The sequence below is a fragment of the Chiloscyllium punctatum genome, chromosome 36 (assembly GCF_047496795.1).
Source record: "Chiloscyllium punctatum isolate Juve2018m chromosome 36, sChiPun1.3, whole genome shotgun sequence".
Lineage (NCBI taxonomy): Eukaryota > Metazoa > Chordata > Chondrichthyes > Orectolobiformes > Hemiscylliidae > Chiloscyllium > Chiloscyllium punctatum.
In genome coordinates, this window is record NC_092774.1 from 37,234,584 (window position 1) to 37,256,040 (window position 21,457).

Here is a 21,457-nt window from a genome sequence, read left to right on the forward strand (position 1 = left end):
AGAAGCTCTGCGGGTATCGGCTTGCTCCACCCGAACAGGCAGTGGGTTGCAGATTCCCACCAGTCCCAATTTGAGTGAAATATTTTTCCCCCTCCACTGATTTGAATCTTAAAGAAGAAGCCGGGGAGCAAGCTCCCTTTCTTTTCGACGACATTTCTCATTTTGTACTCGGCAGGGTTCACACCTGCGAGGGGAAACCGCAATGGATTTCATGTACATCGCATTAACCACTCGGCCCACGAATACAGAACCACACTGACAGCTTGACTTCCCAGGCCTGTCTGCCTATGGAGCTGAGAAAGAGTGAATCATCGCAGAGTTTGTTTGAATCCAATCACTTCACAGTGATTCGAAAGGGTTAAATATCGGCACATGGTGTTTGCAGATATTTCGGTGTTTCACCCCAAAAGATGAAATGAACTTTCAGTTAGAAATTGCAGGAGGAACTCAGCAGGTCAGGCAACATCTGTGGAAAGAGAATCAGAGGCAACATTTCAAAATTGTGTTTTCACCGACAGGTACTGTCAAACCTGCCTAGTTTCTCTTTTGGTCTCGTCTTCTCAGCAAACGCAGTCCCTTCCGTTAGACATCAATTCAATTCAGAAACCCCTTTGTGGAGAAGATTTCCGTTGGGGGAAAATTTTCCTGACGCCATTAAAAGCGCACAGCTTCGAAGCCAAAGAAGGGCAGCGAACACACCGCCCCTGGGTGGGCTCGAACCACCAACCTTTCGGTTAACAGCCGAACGCGCTGACCAATTGCGCCACAGAGACAGGCGCTGACTTGGGCTGCACCATCGCCTGGTGATTTTATACTTCAGCCTCCCCGCCGAGAATTACAATTGTCGTCTATCAGTTTTACTTTTCCATAATCAAGCCTGGGAGATCTCTTGTGGAGATACCGGGGACAGTCTGCAGACACATCCATGTCACGAGGAACTAGCTTTCTTACTCCGGGGCCGTCGCCCTTCCAGCCTTTCAGTGTTTTGCCTGTTCCCGAGTTCTCTCGTTGGCTCGCAGGGGAGAAGGGGTTTGAATTCATGATGTGCAGGAACGACAATTCTTTCATTGTCTCAGATCAGTTCATGTGCCAAGAACATCAGAGTCAACCTCCCGGCCTCGTCAACAAGGGGACGGTGTCTGGACTGTCTCTGCTCAATCGGACCGGTCATCTTTCATTCTCCTCGAAATCCGCTTCGCAAAGTGTTTCTAAAGGTTCACAAAGCTGGAGACTGGGATTTCTGTGTTGCTTCATGAACATTTGAACATTTTTCCATTTCCTAACTGACAATATTTTGCCAAAATCTCTTCCAATTGTACGCCTTGCCTCATGTCCAGGGATGAGGAATTTCCATTTTGGGGAGACATTCCCAAGGTGGAGAATGTTCGCTTTGGAGCAAAGAAGGAAAACTGGAGATTTCCTGGGGCTGTTGGTCACGATGGAGGAAGAAGCGGTGGGAATGGGCAGTTTAATGATCAGAAGAACCAATTGCCACTGACCAGAGTCAGTTACCAGAGGACAGGGATTGAAGTTCTTGAATGAAAAGCAGCACTTGTGCCTAATAAACACAGAGAATACTGCAGAAAGCCAACGGGTCGAGCAGCATCTGTGGAAAGGGAACCAGAGCTGACGTTGTGAGTCTGGTACGTTGTTTGTTCAGAACCCGAGTTTCCTGCATGGCAATCAATTCCCAGACATGAGAAAACGGGTCTTTATTGAGACGGGTTTTGTGAAGTTTGAGCGATAATGCAACCAACAGGAAGTCATTTAAAATCGCCAGCGAAGAAATCATAGCCAGCAGGTTACCACCCTGGGCGGGGAGCCCCAAAGGATCTCTACGCCAACACCTTAAGTGTTCGGCCACAACTACACGCCCAAAGTTGTGGTCTAAACTTTCTCATGGAATAGTTCTAACAGGAAAGGTGAGTATTGGGATTGTCCTGTCCGCGCCATAGCCCCAACGGTTCCTGTTGCCCTGGATTTGATCAGGACAGAGGAGGCTGATGGGAGATCGAATTGAACTACACACATTGATGAGAGATAGAGCGGCTGGGAAGGATCCATTCCCATGCGTAGAGAGATTAATAATCAGGGCCGAAAATAAGGAGCCACTTCAAGAAATTTGGGGTTCATTCAGCAAAGCTAATGTATGACTGTTCACAGAAAATTGTGATGAAAGTCTCTCGAGTTATTTTGATGAGAAGTGTTGATGATGCTAATACAATCGATAGGATGAACGTAGATTGGTAAATGTATTTGGTGACAGTTCTGTTCTAGCCCTGTGAGCGAAACCTGGATCTGAAGGAGTAGAAGGGACATTAACAACATCGATCTGAAATTGGACACGTGACAAGGAACAGAGCCATCATGAACAGTTGGCTTTTGAACTGGAGAAGGTTTCTCGTGAAATTCGCTTGAGGCTTGAGGTATGCAAGGTCAAGATAATTTAGGTAAAACACGGAAACGCTATCCTCATTAGCAGACAGTGAAAGGATTACAAGACACAAATTAAACATTTTCGACAAGTGATACAGGGGACTGGGAAGATAAGTATTATAAACTGTGAACAGCAAAGTTCTGGAGCACAACACATACATTCAAAGACCGAAAACATCCAGGTCCTGATTAATCAGATTGCATTGTAGTGCATGTTTGCAAAACATCCACTTGCAATGTCCTACAAAAGAGTGACAAAACCCATCCCTGTCAGCCCAGGATAGAAAATCCGAAGGGATGAACGTTTGCTGATTTTCTGAAGATTCACAGAGCTTGGACTGGGTTTTGGTGATTGTTTCTTTTCCACTCCCAGGAGCCGCAGTGTTTGAGGCGTTGAGTTGGGGAGAATAAAATGTGCCCGTGAGCAGCATGTGGGGCTATTTCAGCTTCCCCTCATATGACTGCGCTGTGAGTTGACTCAGATGTTCTCAGGGACATTTACTGACGCGAGACAGTGAAAGGATTCTCATTCCCGCAGATCGGGAATTCAAACCGTATGCCGGCTACAGGACAATGAGAAAGATTAATTGGGGTGTGTGAAGAAGCTGTGAGCTGCATTTCAAACAGGGAGGTGGAGTCAGATGCATCATCCATTGGCCCCGGCCCTGTGCGTATCTCACGCCACCATGCTGCAGAGTTCTGACGTTAGCACGGACATGCGCAGCAATGGGTTCATTCACAAGGCGAACAACCAAAGATAATCACCGTCACTGATTCCCTTCCACAGGCCCAACTTTGTGAAGCAGTATCTTTCACTGGCAAAGGAAACACCCTTGTCCTCAGGTGCCTGCTTCATTTCGATCACGATTTCAAGCACCTCACTCTTCTAGTCTCATTTCCAAACACTTTGCTCATAGCCTCAAAAGAAGCTCTGCGGGTATCTGCTTGTTCCACCCGAACAGGCAGTGGGTTGCAGATTCCCACCAGTCCCAATTTGAGTGAAATATTTTTCCCCCTCCACTGATTTGAATCTTAAAGAAGAAGCCGGGGAGCAAGCTCCCTTTCTTTTCGACGACATTTCTCATTTTGTACTCGGCAGGGTTCACACCTGCGAGGGGAAACCGCAATGGATTTCATGTACATCGCATTAACCACTCGGCCCACGAATACAGAACCACACTGACAGCTTGACTTCCCAGGCCTATCTGCCTATGGAGCTGAGAAAGAGTGAATCATCGCAGAGTTTGTTTGAATCCAATCACTTCACAGTGATTCGAAAGGGTTAAATATCGGCACATGGTGTTTGCAGATATTTCGGTGTTTCACCCCAAAAGATGGAATGAACTTTCAGTTAGAAATTGCAGGAGGAACCCAGCAGGTCAGGCAACATCTGTGGAAAGAGAATCAGAGGCAACATTTCAAAATTGTGTTTTCACCGACAGGTACTGTCAAACCTGCCTAGTTTCTCTTTTGGTCTCGTCTTCTCAGCAAACGCAGTCCCTTCCGTTAGACATCAATTCAATTCAGAAACCCCTTTGTGGAGAAGATTTCCGTTGGGGGAAAATTTTCCTGACGCCATTAAAAGCGCACAGCTTCGAAGCCAAAGAAGGGCAGCGAACACACCGCCCCTGGGTGGGCTCGAACCACGAACCTTTCGGTTAACAGCCGAACGCGCGGACTAATTGCGCCACAGAGACAGGCGCTGACTTGGGCTGCACATCGCCTGGTGATTTTATAATTCAGCCTCCCCGCCGAGAATTACAGTTGTCGTCTATCAGTTTTACTTTTCCATAATCAAGCCTGGGAGATCTCTTGTGGAGATACCGGGGACAGTCTGCAGACACATCCATGTCACGAGGAACTAGCTTTCTTACTCCGGGGCCGTCGCCCTTCCAGCCTTTCAGTGTTTTGCCTGTTCCCGAGTTCTCTCGTTGGCTCGCAGGGGAGAAGGGGTTTGAATTCATGATGTGCAGGAACGACAATTCTTTCATTGTCTCAGATCAGTTCATGTGCCAAGAACATCAGAGTCAACCGCCCGGCCTCGTCAACAAGGGGACCGTGTCTGGACTGTCTCTGCTCAATCGGACCGGTCATCTTTCATTCTCCTCTAAATCCGCTTCGCAAAGTGTTTCTAAAGGTTCACAAAGCTGGAGACTGGGATTTCTGTGTTGCTTCATGAACATTTGAACATTTTTCCATTTCCGAACTGACAATATTTTGCCAAAATCTCTTCCAATTGTACGCCTTGCCTCATGTCCAGGGATGAGGAATTTCCATTTTGGGGAGACATTCCCAAGGTGGAGAATGTTCGCTTTGGAGCAAAGAAGGAAAACTGGAGATTTCCTGGGGCTGTTGGTCACGATGGAGGAAGAAGCGGTGGGAATGGGCAGTTTAATGATCAGAAGAACCAATTGCCACTGACCAGAGTCAGTTACCAGAGGACAGGGATTGAAGTTCTTGAATGAAAAGCAGCACTTGTGCCTAATAAACACAGAGAATACTGCAGAAAGCCAACGGGTCGAGCAGCATCTGTGGAAAGGGAAACAGAGCTGACGTTGTGAGTCTGGTACGTTGTTTGTTCAGAACCCGAGTTTCCTGCATGGCAATCAATTCCCAGACATGAGAAAACGGGTCTTTATTGAGACGGGTTTTGTGAAGTTTGAGCGATAATGCAACCAACAGGAAGTCATTTAAAATCGCCAGCGAAGAAATCATAGCCAGCAGGTTACCACCCTGGGCGGGGAGCCCCAAAGGATCTCTACGCCAACACCTTAAGTGTTCGGCCACAACTACACGCCCAAAGTTGTGGTCTAAACTTTCTCATGGAATAGTTCTAACAGGAAAGGTGAGTATTGGGATTGTCCTGTCCGCGCCATAGCCCCAACGGTTCCTGTTGCCCTGGATTTGATCAGGACAGAGGAGGCTGATGGGAGATCGAATTGAACTACACACATTGATGAGAGATAGAGCGGCTGGGAAGGATCCATTCCCATGCGTAGAGAGATTAATAATCAGGGCCGAAAATAAGGAGCCACTTCAAGAAATTTGGGGTTCATTCAGCAAAGCTAATGTATGACTGTTCACAGAAAATTGTGATGAAAGTCTCTCGAGTTATTTTGATGAGAAGTGTTGATGATGCTAATACAATCGATAGGATGAACGTAGATTGGTAAATGTATTTGGTGACAGTTCTGTTCTAGCCCTGTGAGCGAAACCTGGATCTGAAGGAGTAGAAGGGACATTAACAACATCGATCTGAAATTGGACACGTGACAAGGAACAGAGCCATCATGAACAGTTGGCTTTTGAACTGGAGAAGGTTTCTCGTGAAATTCGCTTGAGGCTTGAGGTATGCAAGGTCAAGATAATTTAGGTAAAACACGGAAACGCTATCCTCATTAGCAGACAGTGAAAGGATTACAAGACACAAATTAAACATTTTCGACAAGTGATACAGGGGACTGGGAAGATAAGTATTATAAACTGTGAACAGCAAAGTTCTGGAGCACAACACATACATTCAAAGACCGAAAACATCCAGGTCCTGATTAATCAGATTGCATTGTAGTGCATGTTTGCAAAACATCCACTTGCAATGTCCTACAAAAGAGTGACAAAACCCATCCCTGTCAGCCCAGGATAGAAAATCCGAAGGGATGAACGTTTGCTGATTTTCTGAAGATTCACAGAGCTTGGACTGGGTTTTGGTGATTGTTTCTTTTCCACTCCCAGGAGCCGCAGTGTTTGAGGCGTTGAGTTGGGGAGAATAAAATGTGCCCGTGAGCAGCATGTGGGGCTATTTCAGCTTCCCCTCATATGACTGCGCTGTGAGTTGACTCAGATGTTCTCAGGGACATTTACTGACGCGAGACAGTGAAAGGATTCTCATTCCCGCAGATCGGGAATTCAAACCGTATGCCGGCTACAGGACAATGAGAAAGATTAATTGGGGTGTGTGAAGAAGCTGTGAGCTGCATTTCAAACAGGGAGGTGGAGTCAGATGCATCATCCATTGGCCCCGGCCCTGTGCGTATCTCACGCCACCATGCTGCAGAGTTCTGACGTTAGCACGGACATGCGCAGCAATGGGTTCATTCACAAGGCGAACAACCAAAGATAATCACCGTCACTGATTCCCTTCCACAGGCCCAACTTGGTGAAGCAGTATCTTTCACTGGCAAAGGAAACACCCTTGTCCTCAGGTGCCTGCTTCATTTCGATCACGATTTCAAGCACCTCACTGTTCTAGTCTCATTTCCAAACACTTTGCTCATAGCCTCAAAAGAAGCTCTGCGGGTATCTGCTTGTTCCACCCGAACAGGCAGTGGGTTGCAGATTCCCACCAGTCCCAATTTGAGTGAAATATTTTTCCCCCTCCACTGATTTGAATCTTAAAGAAGAAGCCGGGGAGCAAGCTCCCTTTCTTTTCGACGACATTTCTCATTTTGTACTCGGCAGGGTTCACACCTGCGAGGGGAAACCGCAATGGATTTCATGTACATCGCATTAACCACTCGGCCCACGAATACAGAACCACACTGACAGCTTGACTTCCCAGGCCTGTCTGCCTATGGAGCTGAGAAAGAGTGAATCATCGCAGAGTTTGTTTGAATCCAATCACTTCACAGTGATTCGAAAGGGTTAAATATCGGCACATGGTGTTTGCAGATATTTCGGTGTTTCACCCCAAAAGATGAAATGAACTTTCAGTTAGAAATTGCAGGAGGAACTCAGCAGGTCAGGCAACATCTGTGGAAAGAGAATCAGAGGCAACATTTCAAAATTGTGTTTTCACCGACAGGTACTGTCAAACCTGCCTAGTTTCTCTTTTGGTCTCGTCTTCTCAGCAAACGCAGTCCCTTCCGTTAGACATCAATTCAATTCAGAAACCCCTTTGTGGAGAAGATTTCCGTTGGGGGAAAATTTTCCTGACGCCATTAAAAGCGCACAGCTTCGAAGCCAAAGAAGGGCAGCGAACACACCGCCCCTGGGTGGGCTCGAACCACCAACCTTTCGATTAACAGCCGAACGCGCTGACCAATTGCGCCACAGAGACAGGCGCTGACTTGGGCTGCACCATCGCCTGGTGATTTTATACTTCAGCCTCCCCGCCGAGAATTACAATTGTCGTCTATCAGTTTTACTTTTCCATAATCAAGCCTGGGAGATCTCTTGTGGAGATACCGGGGACAGTCTGCAGACACATCCATGTCACGAGGAACTAGCTTTCTTACTCCGGGGCCGTCGCCCTTCCAGCCTTTCAGTGTTTTGCCTGTTCCCGAGTTCTCTCGTTGGCTCGCAGGGGAGAAGGGGTTTGAATTCATGATGTGCAGGAACGACAATTCTTTCATTGTCTCAGATCAGTTCATGTGCCAAGAACATCAGAGTCAACCTCCCGGCCTCGTCAACAAGGGGACGGTGTCTGGACTGTCTCTGCTCAATCGGACCGGTCATCTTTCATTCTCCTCGAAATCCGCTTCGCAAAGTGTTTCTAAAGGTTCACAAAGCTGGAGACTGGGATTTCTGTGTTGCTTCATGAACATTTGAACATTTTTCCATTTCCTAACTGACAATATTTTGCCAAAATCTCTTCCAATTGTACGCCTTGCCTCATGTCCAGGGATGAGGAATTTCCATTTTGGGGAGACATTCCCAAGGTGGAGAATGTTCGCTTTGGAGCAAAGAAGGAAAACTGGAGATTTCCTGGGGCTGTTGGTCACGATGGAGGAAGAAGCGGTGGGAATGGGCAGTTTAATGATCAGAAGAACCAATTGCCACTGACCAGAGTCAGTTACCAGAGGACAGGGATTGAAGTTCTTGAATGAAAAGCAGCACTTGTGCCTAATAAACACAGAGAATACTGCAGAAAGCCAACGGGTCGAGCAGCATCTGTGGAAAGGGAACCAGAGCTGACGTTGTGAGTCTGGTACGTTGTTTGTTCAGAACCCGAGTTTCCTGCATGGCAATCAATTCCCAGACATGAGAAAACGGGTCTTTATTGAGACGGGTTTTGTGAAGTTTGAGCGATAATGCAACCAACAGGAAGTCATTTAAAATCGCCAGCGAAGAAATCATAGCCAGCAGGTTACCACCCTGGGCGGGGAGCCCCAAAGGATCTCTACGCCAACACCTTAAGTGTTCGGCCACAACTACACGCCCAAAGTTGTGGTCTAAACTTTCTCATGGAATAGTTCTAACAGGAAAGGTGAGTATTGGGATTGTCCTGTCCGCGCCATAGCCCCAACGGTTCCTGTTGCCCTGGATTTGATCAGGACAGAGGAGGCTGATGGGAGATCGAATTGAACTACACACATTGATGAGAGATAGAGCGGCTGGGAAGGATCCATTCCCATGCGTAGAGAGATTAATAATCAGGGCCGAAAATAAGGAGCCACTTCAAGAAATTTGGGGTTCATTCAGCAAAGCTAATGTATGACTGTTCACAGAAAATTGTGATGAAAGTCTCTCGAGTTATTTTGATGAGAAGTGTTGATGATGCTAATACAATCGATAGGATGAACGTAGATTGGTAAATGTATTTGGTGACAGTTCTGTTCTAGCCCTGTGAGCGAAACCTGGATCTGAAGGAGTAGAAGGGACATTAACAACATCGATCTGAAATTGGACACGTGACAAGGAACAGAGCCATCATGAACAGTTGGCTTTTGAACTGGAGAAGGTTTCTCGTGAAATTCGCTTGAGGCTTGAGGTATGCAAGGTCAAGATAATTTAGGTAAAACACGGAAACGCTATCCTCATTAGCAGACAGTGAAAGGATTACAAGACACAAATTAAACATTTTCGACAAGTGATACAGGGGACTGGGAAGATAAGTATTATAAACTGTGAACAGCAAAGTTCTGGAGCACAACACATACATTCAAAGACCGAAAACATCCAGGTCCTGATTAATCAGATTGCATTGTAGTGCATGTTTGCAAAACATCCACTTGCAATGTCCTACAAAAGAGTGACAAAACCCATCCCTGTCAGCCCAGGATAGAAAATCCGAAGGGATGAACGTTTGCTGATTTTCTGAAGATTCACAGAGCTTGGACTGGGTTTTGGTGATTGTTTCTTTTCCACTCCCAGGAGCCGCAGTGTTTGAGGCGTTGAGTTGGGGAGAATAAAATGTGCCCGTGAGCAGCATGTGGGGCTATTTCAGCTTCCCCTCATATGACTGCGCTGTGAGTTGACTCAGATGTTCTCAGGGACATTTACTGACGCGAGACAGTGAAAGGATTCTCATTCCCGCAGATCGGGAATTCAAACCGTATGCCGGCTACAGGACAATGAGAAAGATTAATTGGGGTGTGTGAAGAAGCTGTGAGCTGCATTTCAAACAGGGAGGTGGAGTCAGATGCATCATCCATTGGCCCCGGCCCTGTGCGTATCTCACGCCACCATGCTGCAGAGTTCTGACGTTAGCACGGACATGCGCAGCAATGGGTTCATTCACAAGGCGAACAACCAAAGATAATCACCGTCACTGATTCCCTTCCACAGGCCCAACTTTGTGAAGCAGTATCTTTCACTGGCAAAGGAAACACCCTTGTCCTCAGGTGCCTGCTTCATTTCGATCACGATTTCAAGCACCTCACTCTTCTAGTCTCATTTCCAAACACTTTGCTCATAGCCTCAAAAGAAGCTCTGCGGGTATCTGCTTGTTCCACCCGAACAGGCAGTGGGTTGCAGATTCCCACCAGTCCCAATTTGAGTGAAATATTTTTCCCCCTCCACTGATTTGAATCTTAAAGAAGAAGCCGGGGAGCAAGCTCCCTTTCTTTTCGACGACATTTCTCATTTTGTACTCGGCAGGGTTCACACCTGCGAGGGGAAACCGCAATGGATTTCATGTACATCGCATTAACCACTCGGCCCACGAATACAGAACCACACTGACAGCTTGACTTCCCAGGCCTGTCTGCCTATGGAGCTGAGAAAGAGTGAATCATCGCAGAGTTTGTTTGAATCCAATCACTTCACAGTGATTCGAAAGGGTTAAATATCGGCACATGGTGTTTGCAGATATTTCGGTGTTTCACCCCAAAAGATGGAATGAACTTTCAGTTAGAAATTGCAGGAGGAACCCAGCAGGTCAGGCAACATCTGTGGAAAGAGAATCAGAGGCAACATTTCAAAATTGTGTTTTCACCGACAGGTACTGTCAAACCTGCCTAGTTTCTCTTTTGGTCTCGTCTTCTCAGCAAACGCAGTCCCTTCCGTTAGACATCAATTCAATTCAGAAACCCCTTTGTGGAGAAGATTTCCGTTGGGGGAAAATTTTCCTGACGCCATTAAAAGCGCACAGCTTCGAAGCCAAAGAAGGGCAGCGAACACACCGCCCCTGGGTGGGCTCGAACCACCAACCTTTCGGTTAACAGCCGAACGCGCGGACTAATTGCGCCACAGAGACAGGCGCTGACTTGGGCTGCACATCGCCTGGTGATTTTATAATTCAGCCTCCCCGCCGAGAATTACAGTTGTCGTCTATCAGTTTTACTTTTCCATAATCAAGCCTGGGAGATCTCTTGTGGAGATACCGGGGACAGTCTGCAGACACATCCATGTCACGAGGAACTAGCTTTCTTACTCCGGGGCCGTCGCCCTTCCAGCCTTTCAGTGTTTTGCCTGTTCCCGAGTTCTCTCGTTGGCTCGCAGGGGAGAAGGGGTTTGAATTCATGATGTGCAGGAACGACAATTCTTTCATTGTCTCAGATCAGTTCATGTGCCAAGAACATCAGAGTCAACCGCCCGGCCTCGTCAACAAGGGGACCGTGTCTGGACTGTCTCTGCTCAATCGGACCGGTCATCTTTCATTCTCCTCTAAATCCGCTTCGCAAAGTGTTTCTAAAGGTTCACAAAGCTGGAGACTGGGATTTCTGTGTTGCTTCATGAACATTTGAACATTTTTCCATTTCCGAACTGACAATATTTTGCCAAAATCTCTTCCAATTGTACGCCTTGCCTCATGTCCAGGGATGAGGAATTTCCATTTTGGGGAGACATTCCCAAGGTGGAGAATGTTCGCTTTGGAGCAAAGAAGGAAAACTGGAGATTTCCTGGGGCTGTTGGTCACGATGGAGGAAGAAGCGGTGGGAATGGGCAGTTTAATGATCAGAAGAACCAATTGCCACTGACCAGAGTCAGTTACCAGAGGACAGGGATTGAAGTTCTTGAATGAAAAGCAGCACTTGTGCCTAATAAACACAGAGAATACTGCAGAAAGCCAACGGGTCGAGCAGCATCTGTGGAAAGGGAAACAGAGCTGACGTTGTGAGTCTGGTACGTTGTTTGTTCAGAACCCGAGTTTCCTGCATGGCAATCAATTCCCAGACATGAGAAAACGGGTCTTTATTGAGACGGGTTTTGTGAAGTTTGAGCGATAATGCAACCAACAGGAAGTCATTTAAAATCGCCAGCGAAGAAATCATAGCCAGCAGGTTACCACCCTGGGCGGGGAGCCCCAAAGGATCTCTACGCCAACACCTTAAGTGTTCGGCCACAACTACACGCCCAAAGTTGTGGTCTAAACTTTCTCATGGAATAGTTCTAACAGGAAAGGTGAGTATTGGGATTGTCCTGTCCGCGCCATAGCCCCAACGGTTCCTGTTGCCCTGGATTTGATCAGGACAGAGGAGGCTGATGGGAGATCGAATTGAACTACACACATTGATGAGAGATAGAGCGGCTGGGAAGGATCCATTCCCATGCGTAGAGAGATTAATAATCAGGGCCGAAAATAAGGAGCCACTTCAAGAAATTTGGGGTTCATTCAGCAAAGCTAATGTATGACTGTTCACAGAAAATTGTGATGAAAGTCTCTCGAGTTATTTTGATGAGAAGTGTTGATGATGCTAATACAATCGATAGGATGAACGTAGATTGGTAAATGTATTTGGTGACAGTTCTGTTCTAGCCCTGTGAGCGAAACCTGGATCTGAAGGAGTAGAAGGGACATTAACAACATCGATCTGAAATTGGACACGTGACAAGGAACAGAGCCATCATGAACAGTTGGCTTTTGAACTGGAGAAGGTTTCTCGTGAAATTCGCTTGAGGCTTGAGGTATGCAAGGTCAAGATAATTTAGGTAAAACACGGAAACGCTATCCTCATTAGCAGACAGTGAAAGGATTACAAGACACAAATTAAACATTTTCGACAAGTGATACAGGGGACTGGGAAGATAAGTATTATAAACTGTGAACAGCAAAGTTCTGGAGCACAACACATACATTCAAAGACCGAAAACATCCAGGTCCTGATTAATCAGATTGCATTGTAGTGCATGTTTGCAAAACATCCACTTGCAATGTCCTACAAAAGAGTGACAAAACCCATCCCTGTCAGCCCAGGATAGAAAATCCGAAGGGATGAACGTTTGCTGATTTTCTGAAGATTCACAGAGCTTGGACTGGGTTTTGGTGATTGTTTCTTTTCCACTCCCAGGAGCCGCAGTGTTTGAGGCGTTGAGTTGGGGAGAATAAAATGTGCCCGTGAGCAGCATGTGGGGCTATTTCAGCTTCCCCTCATATGACTGCGCTGTGAGTTGACTCAGATGTTCTCAGGGACATTTACTGACGCGAGACAGTGAAAGGATTCTCATTCCCGCAGATCGGGAATTCAAACCGTATGCCGGCTACAGGACAATGAGAAAGATTAATTGGGGTGTGTGAAGAAGCTGTGAGCTGCATTTCAAACAGGGAGGTGGAGTCAGATGCATCATCCATTGGCCCCGGCCCTGTGCGTATCTCACGCCACCATGCTGCAGAGTTCTGACGTTAGCACGGACATGCGCAGCAATGGGTTCATTCACAAGGCGAACAACCAAAGATAATCACCGTCACTGATTCCCTTCCACAGGCCCAACTTGGTGAAGCAGTATCTTTCACTGGCAAAGGAAACACCCTTGTCCTCAGGTGCCTGCTTCATTTCGATCACGATTTCAAGCACCTCACTGTTCTAGTCTCATTTCCAAACACTTTGCTCATAGCCTCAAAAGAAGCTCTGCGGGTATCTGCTTGTTCCACCCGAACAGGCAGTGGGTTGCAGATTCCCACCAGTCCCAATTTGAGTGAAATATTTTTCCCCCTCCACTGATTTGAATCTTAAAGAAGAAGCCGGGGAGCAAGCTCCCTTTCTTTTCGACGACATTTCTCATTTTGTACTCGGCAGGGTTCACACCTGCGAGGGGAAACCGCAATGGATTTCATGTACATCGCATTAACCACTCGGCCCACGAATACAGAACCACACTGACAGCTTGACTTCCCAGGCCTGTCTGCCTATGGAGCTGAGAAAGAGTGAATCATCGCAGAGTTTGTTTGAATCCAATCACTTCACAGTGATTCGAAAGGGTTAAATATCGGCACATGGTGTTTGCAGATATTTCGGTGTTTCACCCCAAAAGATGAAATGAACTTTCAGTTAGAAATTGCAGGAGGAACTCAGCAGGTCAGGCAACATCTGTGGAAAGAGAATCAGAGGCAACATTTCAAAATTGTGTTTTCACCGACAGGTACTGTCAAACCTGCCTAGTTTCTCTTTTGGTCTCGTCTTCTCAGCAAACGCAGTCCCTTCCGTTAGACATCAATTCAATTCAGAAACCCCTTTGTGGAGAAGATTTCCGTTGGGGGAAAATTTTCCTGACGCCATTAAAAGCGCACAGCTTCGAAGCCAAAGAAGGGCAGCGAACACACCGCCCCTGGGTGGGCTCGAACCACCAACCTTTCGGTTAACAGCCGAACGCGCTGACCAATTGCGCCACAGAGACAGGCGCTGACTTGGGCTGCACCATCGCCTGGTGATTTTATACTTCAGCCTCCCCGCCGAGAATTACAATTGTCGTCTATCAGTTTTACTTTTCCATAATCAAGCCTGGGAGATCTCTTGTGGAGATACCGGGGACAGTCTGCAGACACATCCATGTCACGAGGAACTAGCTTTCTTACTCCGGGGCCGTCGCCCTTCCAGCCTTTCAGTGTTTTGCCTGTTCCCGAGTTCTCTCGTTGGCTCGCAGGGGAGAAGGGGTTTGAATTCATGATGTGCAGGAACGACAATTCTTTCATTGTCTCAGATCAGTTCATGTGCCAAGAACATCAGAGTCAACCTCCCGGCCTCGTCAACAAGGGGACGGTGTCTGGACTGTCTCTGCTCAATCGGACCGGTCATCTTTCATTCTCCTCGAAATCCGCTTCGCAAAGTGTTTCTAAAGGTTCACAAAGCTGGAGACTGGGATTTCTGTGTTGCTTCATGAACATTTGAACATTTTTCCATTTCCTAACTGACAATATTTTGCCAAAATCTCTTCCAATTGTACGCCTTGCCTCATGTCCAGGGATGAGGAATTTCCATTTTGGGGAGACATTCCCAAGATGGAGAATGTTCGCTTTGGAGCAAAGAAGGAAAACTGGAGATTTCCTGGGGCTGTTGGTCACGATGGAGGAAGAAGCGGTGGGAATGGGCAGTTTAATGATCAGAAGAACCAATTGCCACTGACCAGAGTCAGTTACCAGAGGACAGGGATTGAAGTTCTTGAATGAAAAGCAGCACTTGTGCCTAATAAACACAGAGAATACTGCAGAAAGCCAACGGGTCGAGCAGCATCTGTGGAAAGGGAAACAGAGCTGACGTTGTGAGTCTGGTACGTTGTTTGTTCAGAACCCGAGTTTCCTGCATGGCAATCAATTCCCAGACATGAGAAAACGGGTCTTTATTGAGACGGGTTTTGTGAAGTTTGAGCGATAATGCAACCAACAGGAAGTCATTTAAAATCGCCAGCGAAGAAATCATAGCCAGCAGGTTACCACCCTGGGCGGGGAGCCCCAAAGGATCTCTACGCCAACACCTTAAGTGTTCGGCCACAACTACACGCCCAAAGTTGTGGTCTAAACTTTCTCATGGAATAGTTCTAACAGGAAAGGTGAGTATTGGGATTGTCCTGTCCGCGCCATAGCCCCAACGGTTCCTGTTGCCCTGGATTTGATCAGGACAGAGGAGGCTGATGGGAGATCGAATTGAACTACACACATTGATGAGAGATAGAGCGGCTGGGAAGGATCCATTCCCATGCGTAGAGAGATTAATAATCAGGGCCGAAAATAAGGAGCCACTTCAAGAAATTTGGGGTTCATTCAGCAAAGCTAATGTATGACTGTTCACAGAAAATTGTGATGAAAGTCTCTCGAGTTATTTTGATGAGAAGTGTTGATGATGCTAATACAATCGATAGGATGAACGTAGATTGGTAAATGTATTTGGTGACAGTTCTGTTCTAGCCCTGTGAGCGAAACCTGGATCTGAAGGAGTAGAAGGGACATTAACAACATCGATCTGAAATTGGACACGTGACAAGGAACAGAGCCATCATGAACAGTTGGCTTTTGAACTGGAGAAGGTTTCTCGTGAAATTCGCTTGAGGCTTGAGGTATGCAAGGTCAAGATAATTTAGGTAAAACACGGAAACGCTATCCTCATTAGCAGACAGTGAAAGGATTACAAGACACAAATTAAACATTTTCGACAAGTGATACAGGGGACTGGGAAGATAAGTATTATAAACTGTGAACAGCAAAGTTCTGGAGCACAACACATACATTCAAAGACCGAAAACATCCAGGTCCTGATTAATCAGATTGCATTGTAGTGCATGTTTGCAAAACATCCACTTGCAATGTCCTACAAAAGAGTGACAAAACCCATCCCTGTCAGCCCAGGATAGAAAATCCGAAGGGATGAACGTTTGCTGATTTTCTGAAGATTCACAGAGCTTGGACTGGGTTTTGGTGATTGTTTCTTTTCCACTCCCAGGAGCCGCAGTGTTTGAGGCGTTGAGTTGGGGAGAATAAAATGTGCCCGTGAGCAGCATGTGGGGCTATTTCAGCTTCCCCTCATATGACTGCGCTGTGAGTTGACTCAGATGTTCTCAGGGACATTTACTGACGCGAGACAGTGAAAGGATTCTCATTCCCGCAGATCGGGAATTCAAACCGTATGCCGGCTACAGGACAATGAGAAAGATTAATTGGGGTGTGTGAAGAAGCTGTGAGCTGCATTTCAAACAGGGAGGTGGAGTCAGATGCATCATCCATTGGCCCCGACCCTGTGCGTATCTCACGCCACCATGCTGCAGAGTTCTGACGTTAGCACGGACATGCGCAGCAATGGGTTCATTCACAAGGCGAACAACCAAAGATAATCACCGTCACTGATTCCCTTCCACAGGCCCAACTTGGTGAAGCAGTATCTTTCACTGGCAAAGGAAACACCCTTGTCCTCAGGTGCCTGCTTCATTTCGATCACGATTTCAAGCACCTCACTGTTCGAGTCTCATTTCCAAACACTTTGCTCATAGCCTCAAAAGAAGCTCTGCGGGTATCTGCTTGTTCCACCCGAACAGGCAGTGGGTTGCAGATTCCCACCAGTCCCAATTTGAGTGAAATATTTTTCCCCCTCCACTGATTTGAATCTTAAAGAAGAAGCCGGGGAGCAAGCTCCCTTTCTTTTCGACGACATTTCTCATTTTGTACTCGGCAGGGTTCACACCTGCGAGGGGAAACCGCAATGGATTTCATGTACATCGCATTAACCACTCGGCCCACGAATACAGAACCACACTGACAGCTTGACTTCCCAGGCCTGTCTGCCTATGGAGCTGAGAAAGAGTGAATCATCGCAGAGTTTGTTTGAATCCAATCACTTCACAGTGATTCGAAAGGGTTAAATATCGGCACATGGTGTTTGCAGATATTTCGGTGTTTCACCCCAAAAGATGAAATGAACTTTCAGTTAGAAATTGCAGGAGGAACTCAGCAGGTCAGGCAACATCTGTGGAAAGAGAATCAGAGGCAACATTTCAAAATTGTGTTTTCACCGACAGGTACTGTCAAACCTGCCTAGTTTCTCTTTTGGTCTCGTCTTCTCAGCAAACGCAGTCCCTTCCGTTAGACATCAATTCAATTCAGAAACCCCTTTGTGGAGAAGATTTCCGTTGGGGGAAAATTTTCCTGACGCCATTAAAAGCGCACAGCTTCGAAGCCAAAGAAGGGCAGCGAACACACCGCCCCTGGGTGGGCTCGAACCACCAACCTTTCGGTTAACAGCCGAACGCGCTGACCAATTGCGCCACAGAGACAGGCGCTGACTTGGGCTGCACCATCGCCTGGTGATTTTATACTTCAGCCTCCCCGCCGAGAATTACAATTGTCGTCTATCAGTTTTACTTTTCCATAATCAAGCCTGGGAGATCTCTTGTGGAGATACCGGGGACAGTCTGCAGACACATCCATGTCACGAGGAACTAGCTTTCTTACTCCGGGGCCGTCGCCCTTCCAGCCTTTCAGTGTTTTGCCTGTTCCCGAGTTCTCTCGTTGGCTCGCAGGGGAGAAGGGGTTTGAATTCATGATGTGCAGGAACGACAATTCTTTCATTGTCTCAGATCAGTTCATGTGCCAAGAACATCAGAGTCAACCTCCCGGCCTCGTCAACAAGGGGACGGTGTCTGGACTGTCTCTGCTCAATCGGACCGGTCATCTTTCATTCTCCTCGAAATCCGCTTCGCAAAGTGTTTCTAAAGGTTCACAAAGCTGGAGACTGGGATTTCTGTGTTGCTTCATGAACATTTGAACATTTTTCCATTTCCTAACTGACAATATTTTGCCAAAATCTCTTCCAATTGTACGCCTTGCCTCATGTCCAGGGATGAGGAATTTCCATTTTGGGGAGACATTCCCAAGATGGAGAATGTTCGCTTTGGAGCAAAGAAGGAAAACTGGAGATTTCCTGGGGCTGTTGGTCACGATGGAGGAAGAAGCGGTGGGAATGGGCAGTTTAATGATCAGAAGAACCAATTGCCACTGACCAGAGTCAGTTACCAGAGGACAGGGATTGAAGTTCTTGAATGAAAAGCAGCACTTGTGCCTAATAAACACAGAGAATACTGCAGAAAGCCAACGGGTCGAGCAGCATCTGTGGAAAGGGAAACAGAGCTGACGTTGTGAGTCTGGTACGTTGTTTGTTCAGAACCCGAGTTTCCTGCATGGCAATCAATTCCCAGACATGAGAAAACGGGTCTTTATTGAGACGGGTTTTGTGAAGTTTGAGCGATAATGCAACCAACAGGAAGTCATTTAAAATCGCCAGCGAAGAAATCATAGCCAGCAGGTTACCACCCTGGGCGGGGAGCCCCAAAGGATCTCTACGCCAACACCTTAAGTGTTCGGCCACAACTACACGCCCAAAGTTGTGGTCTAAACTTTCTCATGGAATAGTTCTAACAGGAAAGGTGAGTATTGGGATTGTCCTGTCCGCGCCATAGCCCCAACGGTTCCTGTTGCACTGGATTTGATCAGGACAGAGGAGGCTGATGGGAGATCGAATTGAACTACACACATTGATGAGAGATAGAGCGGCTGGGAAGGATCCATTCCCATGCGTAGAGAGATTAATAATCAGGGCCGAAAATAAGGAGCCACTTCAAGAAATTTGGGGTTCATTCAGCAAAGCTAATGTATGACTGTTCACAGAAAATTGTGATGAAAGTCTCTCGAGTTATTTTGATGAGAAGTGTTGATGATGCTAATACAATCGATAGGATGAACGTAGATTGGTAAATGTATTTGGTGACAGTTCTGTTCTAGCCCTGTGAGCGAAACCTGGATCTGAAGGAGTAGAAGGGACATTAACAACATCGATCTGAAATTGGACACGTGACAAGGAACAGAGCCATCATGAACAGTTGGCTTTTGAACTGGAGAAGGTTTCTCGTGAAATTCGCTTGAGGCTTGAGGTATGCAAGGTCAAGATAATTTAGGTAAAACACGGAAACGCTATCCTCATTAGCAGACAGTGAAAGGATTACAAGACACAAATTAAACATTTTCGACAAGTGATACAGGGGACTGGGAAGATAAGTATTATAAACTGTGAACAGCAAAGTTCTGGAGCACAACACATACATTCAAAGACCGAAAACATCCAGGTCCTGATTAATCAGATTGCATTGTAGTGCATGTTTGCAAAACATCCACTTGCAATGTCCTACAAAAGAGTGACAAAACCCATCCCTGTCAGCCCAGGATAGAAAATCCGAAGGGATGAACGTTTGCTGATTTTCTGAAGATTCACAGAGCTTGGACTGGGTTTTGGTGATTGTTTCTTTTCCACTCCCAGGAGCCGCAGTGTTTGAGGCGTTGAGTTGGGGAGAATAAAATGTGCCCGTGAGCAGCATGTGGGGCTATTTCAGCTTCCCCTCATATGACTGCGCTGTGAGTTGACTCAGATGTTCTCAGGGACATTTACTGACGCGAGACAGTGAAAGGATTCTCATTCCCGCAGATCGGGAATTCAAACCGTATGCCGGCTACAGGACAATGAGAAAGATTAATTGGGGTGTGTGAAGAAGCTGTGAGCTGCATTTCAAACAGGGAGGTGGAGTCAGATGCATCATCCATTGGCCCCGACCCTGTGCGTATCTCACGCCACCATGCTGCAGAGTTCTGACGTTAGCACGGACATGCGCAGCAATGGGTTCATTCACAAGGCGAACAACCAAAGATAATCACCGTCACTGATTCCCTTCCACAGGCCCAACTTGGTGAAGCAGTATCTTTCACTGGCAAAGGAAACACCCTTGTCCTCAGGTGCCTGCTTCATTTCGATCACGATTTCAAGCACCTCACTGTTCGAGTCTCATTTCCAAACACTTTGCTCATAGCCTCAAAAGAAGCTCTGCGGGTATCTGCTTGTTCCACCCGAACAGGCAGTGGGTTGCAGATTCCCACCAGTCCCAATTTGAGTGAAATATTTTTCCCCCTCCACTGATTTGAATCTTAAAGAAGAAGCCGGGGAGCAAGCTCCCTTTCTTTTCGACGACATTTCTCATTTTGTACTCGGCAGGGTTCACACCTGCGAGGGGAAACCGCAATGGATTTCATGTACATCGCATTAACCACTCGGCCCACGAATACAGAACCACACTGACAGCTTGACTTCCCAGGCCTGTCTGCCTATGGAGCTGAGAAAGAGTGAATCATCGCAGAGTTTGTTTGAATCCAATCACTTCACAGTGATTCGAAAGGGTTAAATATCGGCACATGGTGTTTGCAGATATTTCGGTGTTTCACCCCAAAAGATGAAATGAACTTTCAGTTAGAAATTGCAGGAGGAACTCAGCAGGTCAGGCAACATCTGTGGAAAGAGAATCAGAGGCAACATTTCAAAATTGTGTTTTCACCGACAGGTACTGTCAAACCTGCCTAGTTTCTCTTTTGGTCTCGTCTTCTCAGCAAACGCAGTCCCTTCCGTTAGACATCAATTCAATTCAGAAACCCCTTTGTGGAGAAGATTTCCGTTGGGGGAAAATTTTCCTGACGCCATTAAAAGCGCACAGCTTCGAAGCCAAAGAAGGGCAGCGAACACACCGCCCCTGGGTGGGCTCGAACCACCAACCTTTCGGTTAACAGCCGAACGCGCTGACCAATTGCGCCACAGAGACAGGCGCTGACTTGGGCTGCACCATCGCCTGGTGATTTTATACTTCAGCCTCCCCGCCGAGAATTACAATTGTCGTCTATCAGTTTTACTTTTCCATAATCAAGCCTGGGAGATCTCTTGTGGAGATACCGGGGACAGTCTGCAGACACATCCATGTCACGAGGAACTAGCTTTCTTACTCCGGGGCCGTCGCCCTTCCAGCCTTTCAGTGTTTTGCCTGTTCCCGAGTTCTCTCGTTGGCTCGCAGGGGAGAAGGGGTTTGAATTCATGATGTGCAGGAACGACAATTCTTTCATTGTCTCAGATCAGTTCATGTGCCAAGAACATCAGAGTCAACCTCCCGGCCTCGTCAACAAGGGGACGGTGTCTGGACTGTCTCTGCTCAATCGGACCGGTCATCTTTCATTCTCCTCGAAATCCGCTTCGCAAAGTGTTTCTAAAGGTTCACAAAGCTGGAGACTGGGATTTCTGTGTTGCTTCATGAACATTTGAACATTTTTCCATTTCCTAACTGACAATATTTTGCC

General features: G+C 46.9%; 5 non-coding genes across 5 annotated transcripts; all 5 read right to left on the minus strand.

Moving 5' to 3' along the window:
* Window positions 1-699: 699 nt before the first annotated feature.
* Window positions 700-773, minus strand: trnan-guu (transfer RNA asparagine (anticodon GUU)). Its single transcript has one exon. It is a non-coding gene; the product is annotated as a tRNA-Asn (tRNA).
* A 6,645-nt stretch (window positions 774-7,418) lies between these two features.
* trnan-guu (transfer RNA asparagine (anticodon GUU)) lies at window positions 7,419-7,492 on the minus strand. Its single transcript has one exon. It is a non-coding gene; the product is annotated as a tRNA-Asn (tRNA).
* A 6,645-nt stretch (window positions 7,493-14,137) lies between these two features.
* Window positions 14,138-14,211, minus strand: trnan-guu (transfer RNA asparagine (anticodon GUU)). The gene has a single exon. It is a non-coding gene; the product is annotated as a tRNA-Asn (tRNA).
* Window positions 14,212-17,497: 3,286 nt separating this feature from the next.
* trnan-guu (transfer RNA asparagine (anticodon GUU)) lies at window positions 17,498-17,571 on the minus strand. The gene has a single exon. It is a non-coding gene; the product is annotated as a tRNA-Asn (tRNA).
* Window positions 17,572-20,857: 3,286 nt separating this feature from the next.
* trnan-guu (transfer RNA asparagine (anticodon GUU)) lies at window positions 20,858-20,931 on the minus strand. Its single transcript has one exon. It is a non-coding gene; the product is annotated as a tRNA-Asn (tRNA).
* Window positions 20,932-21,457: the final 526 nt, after the last annotated feature.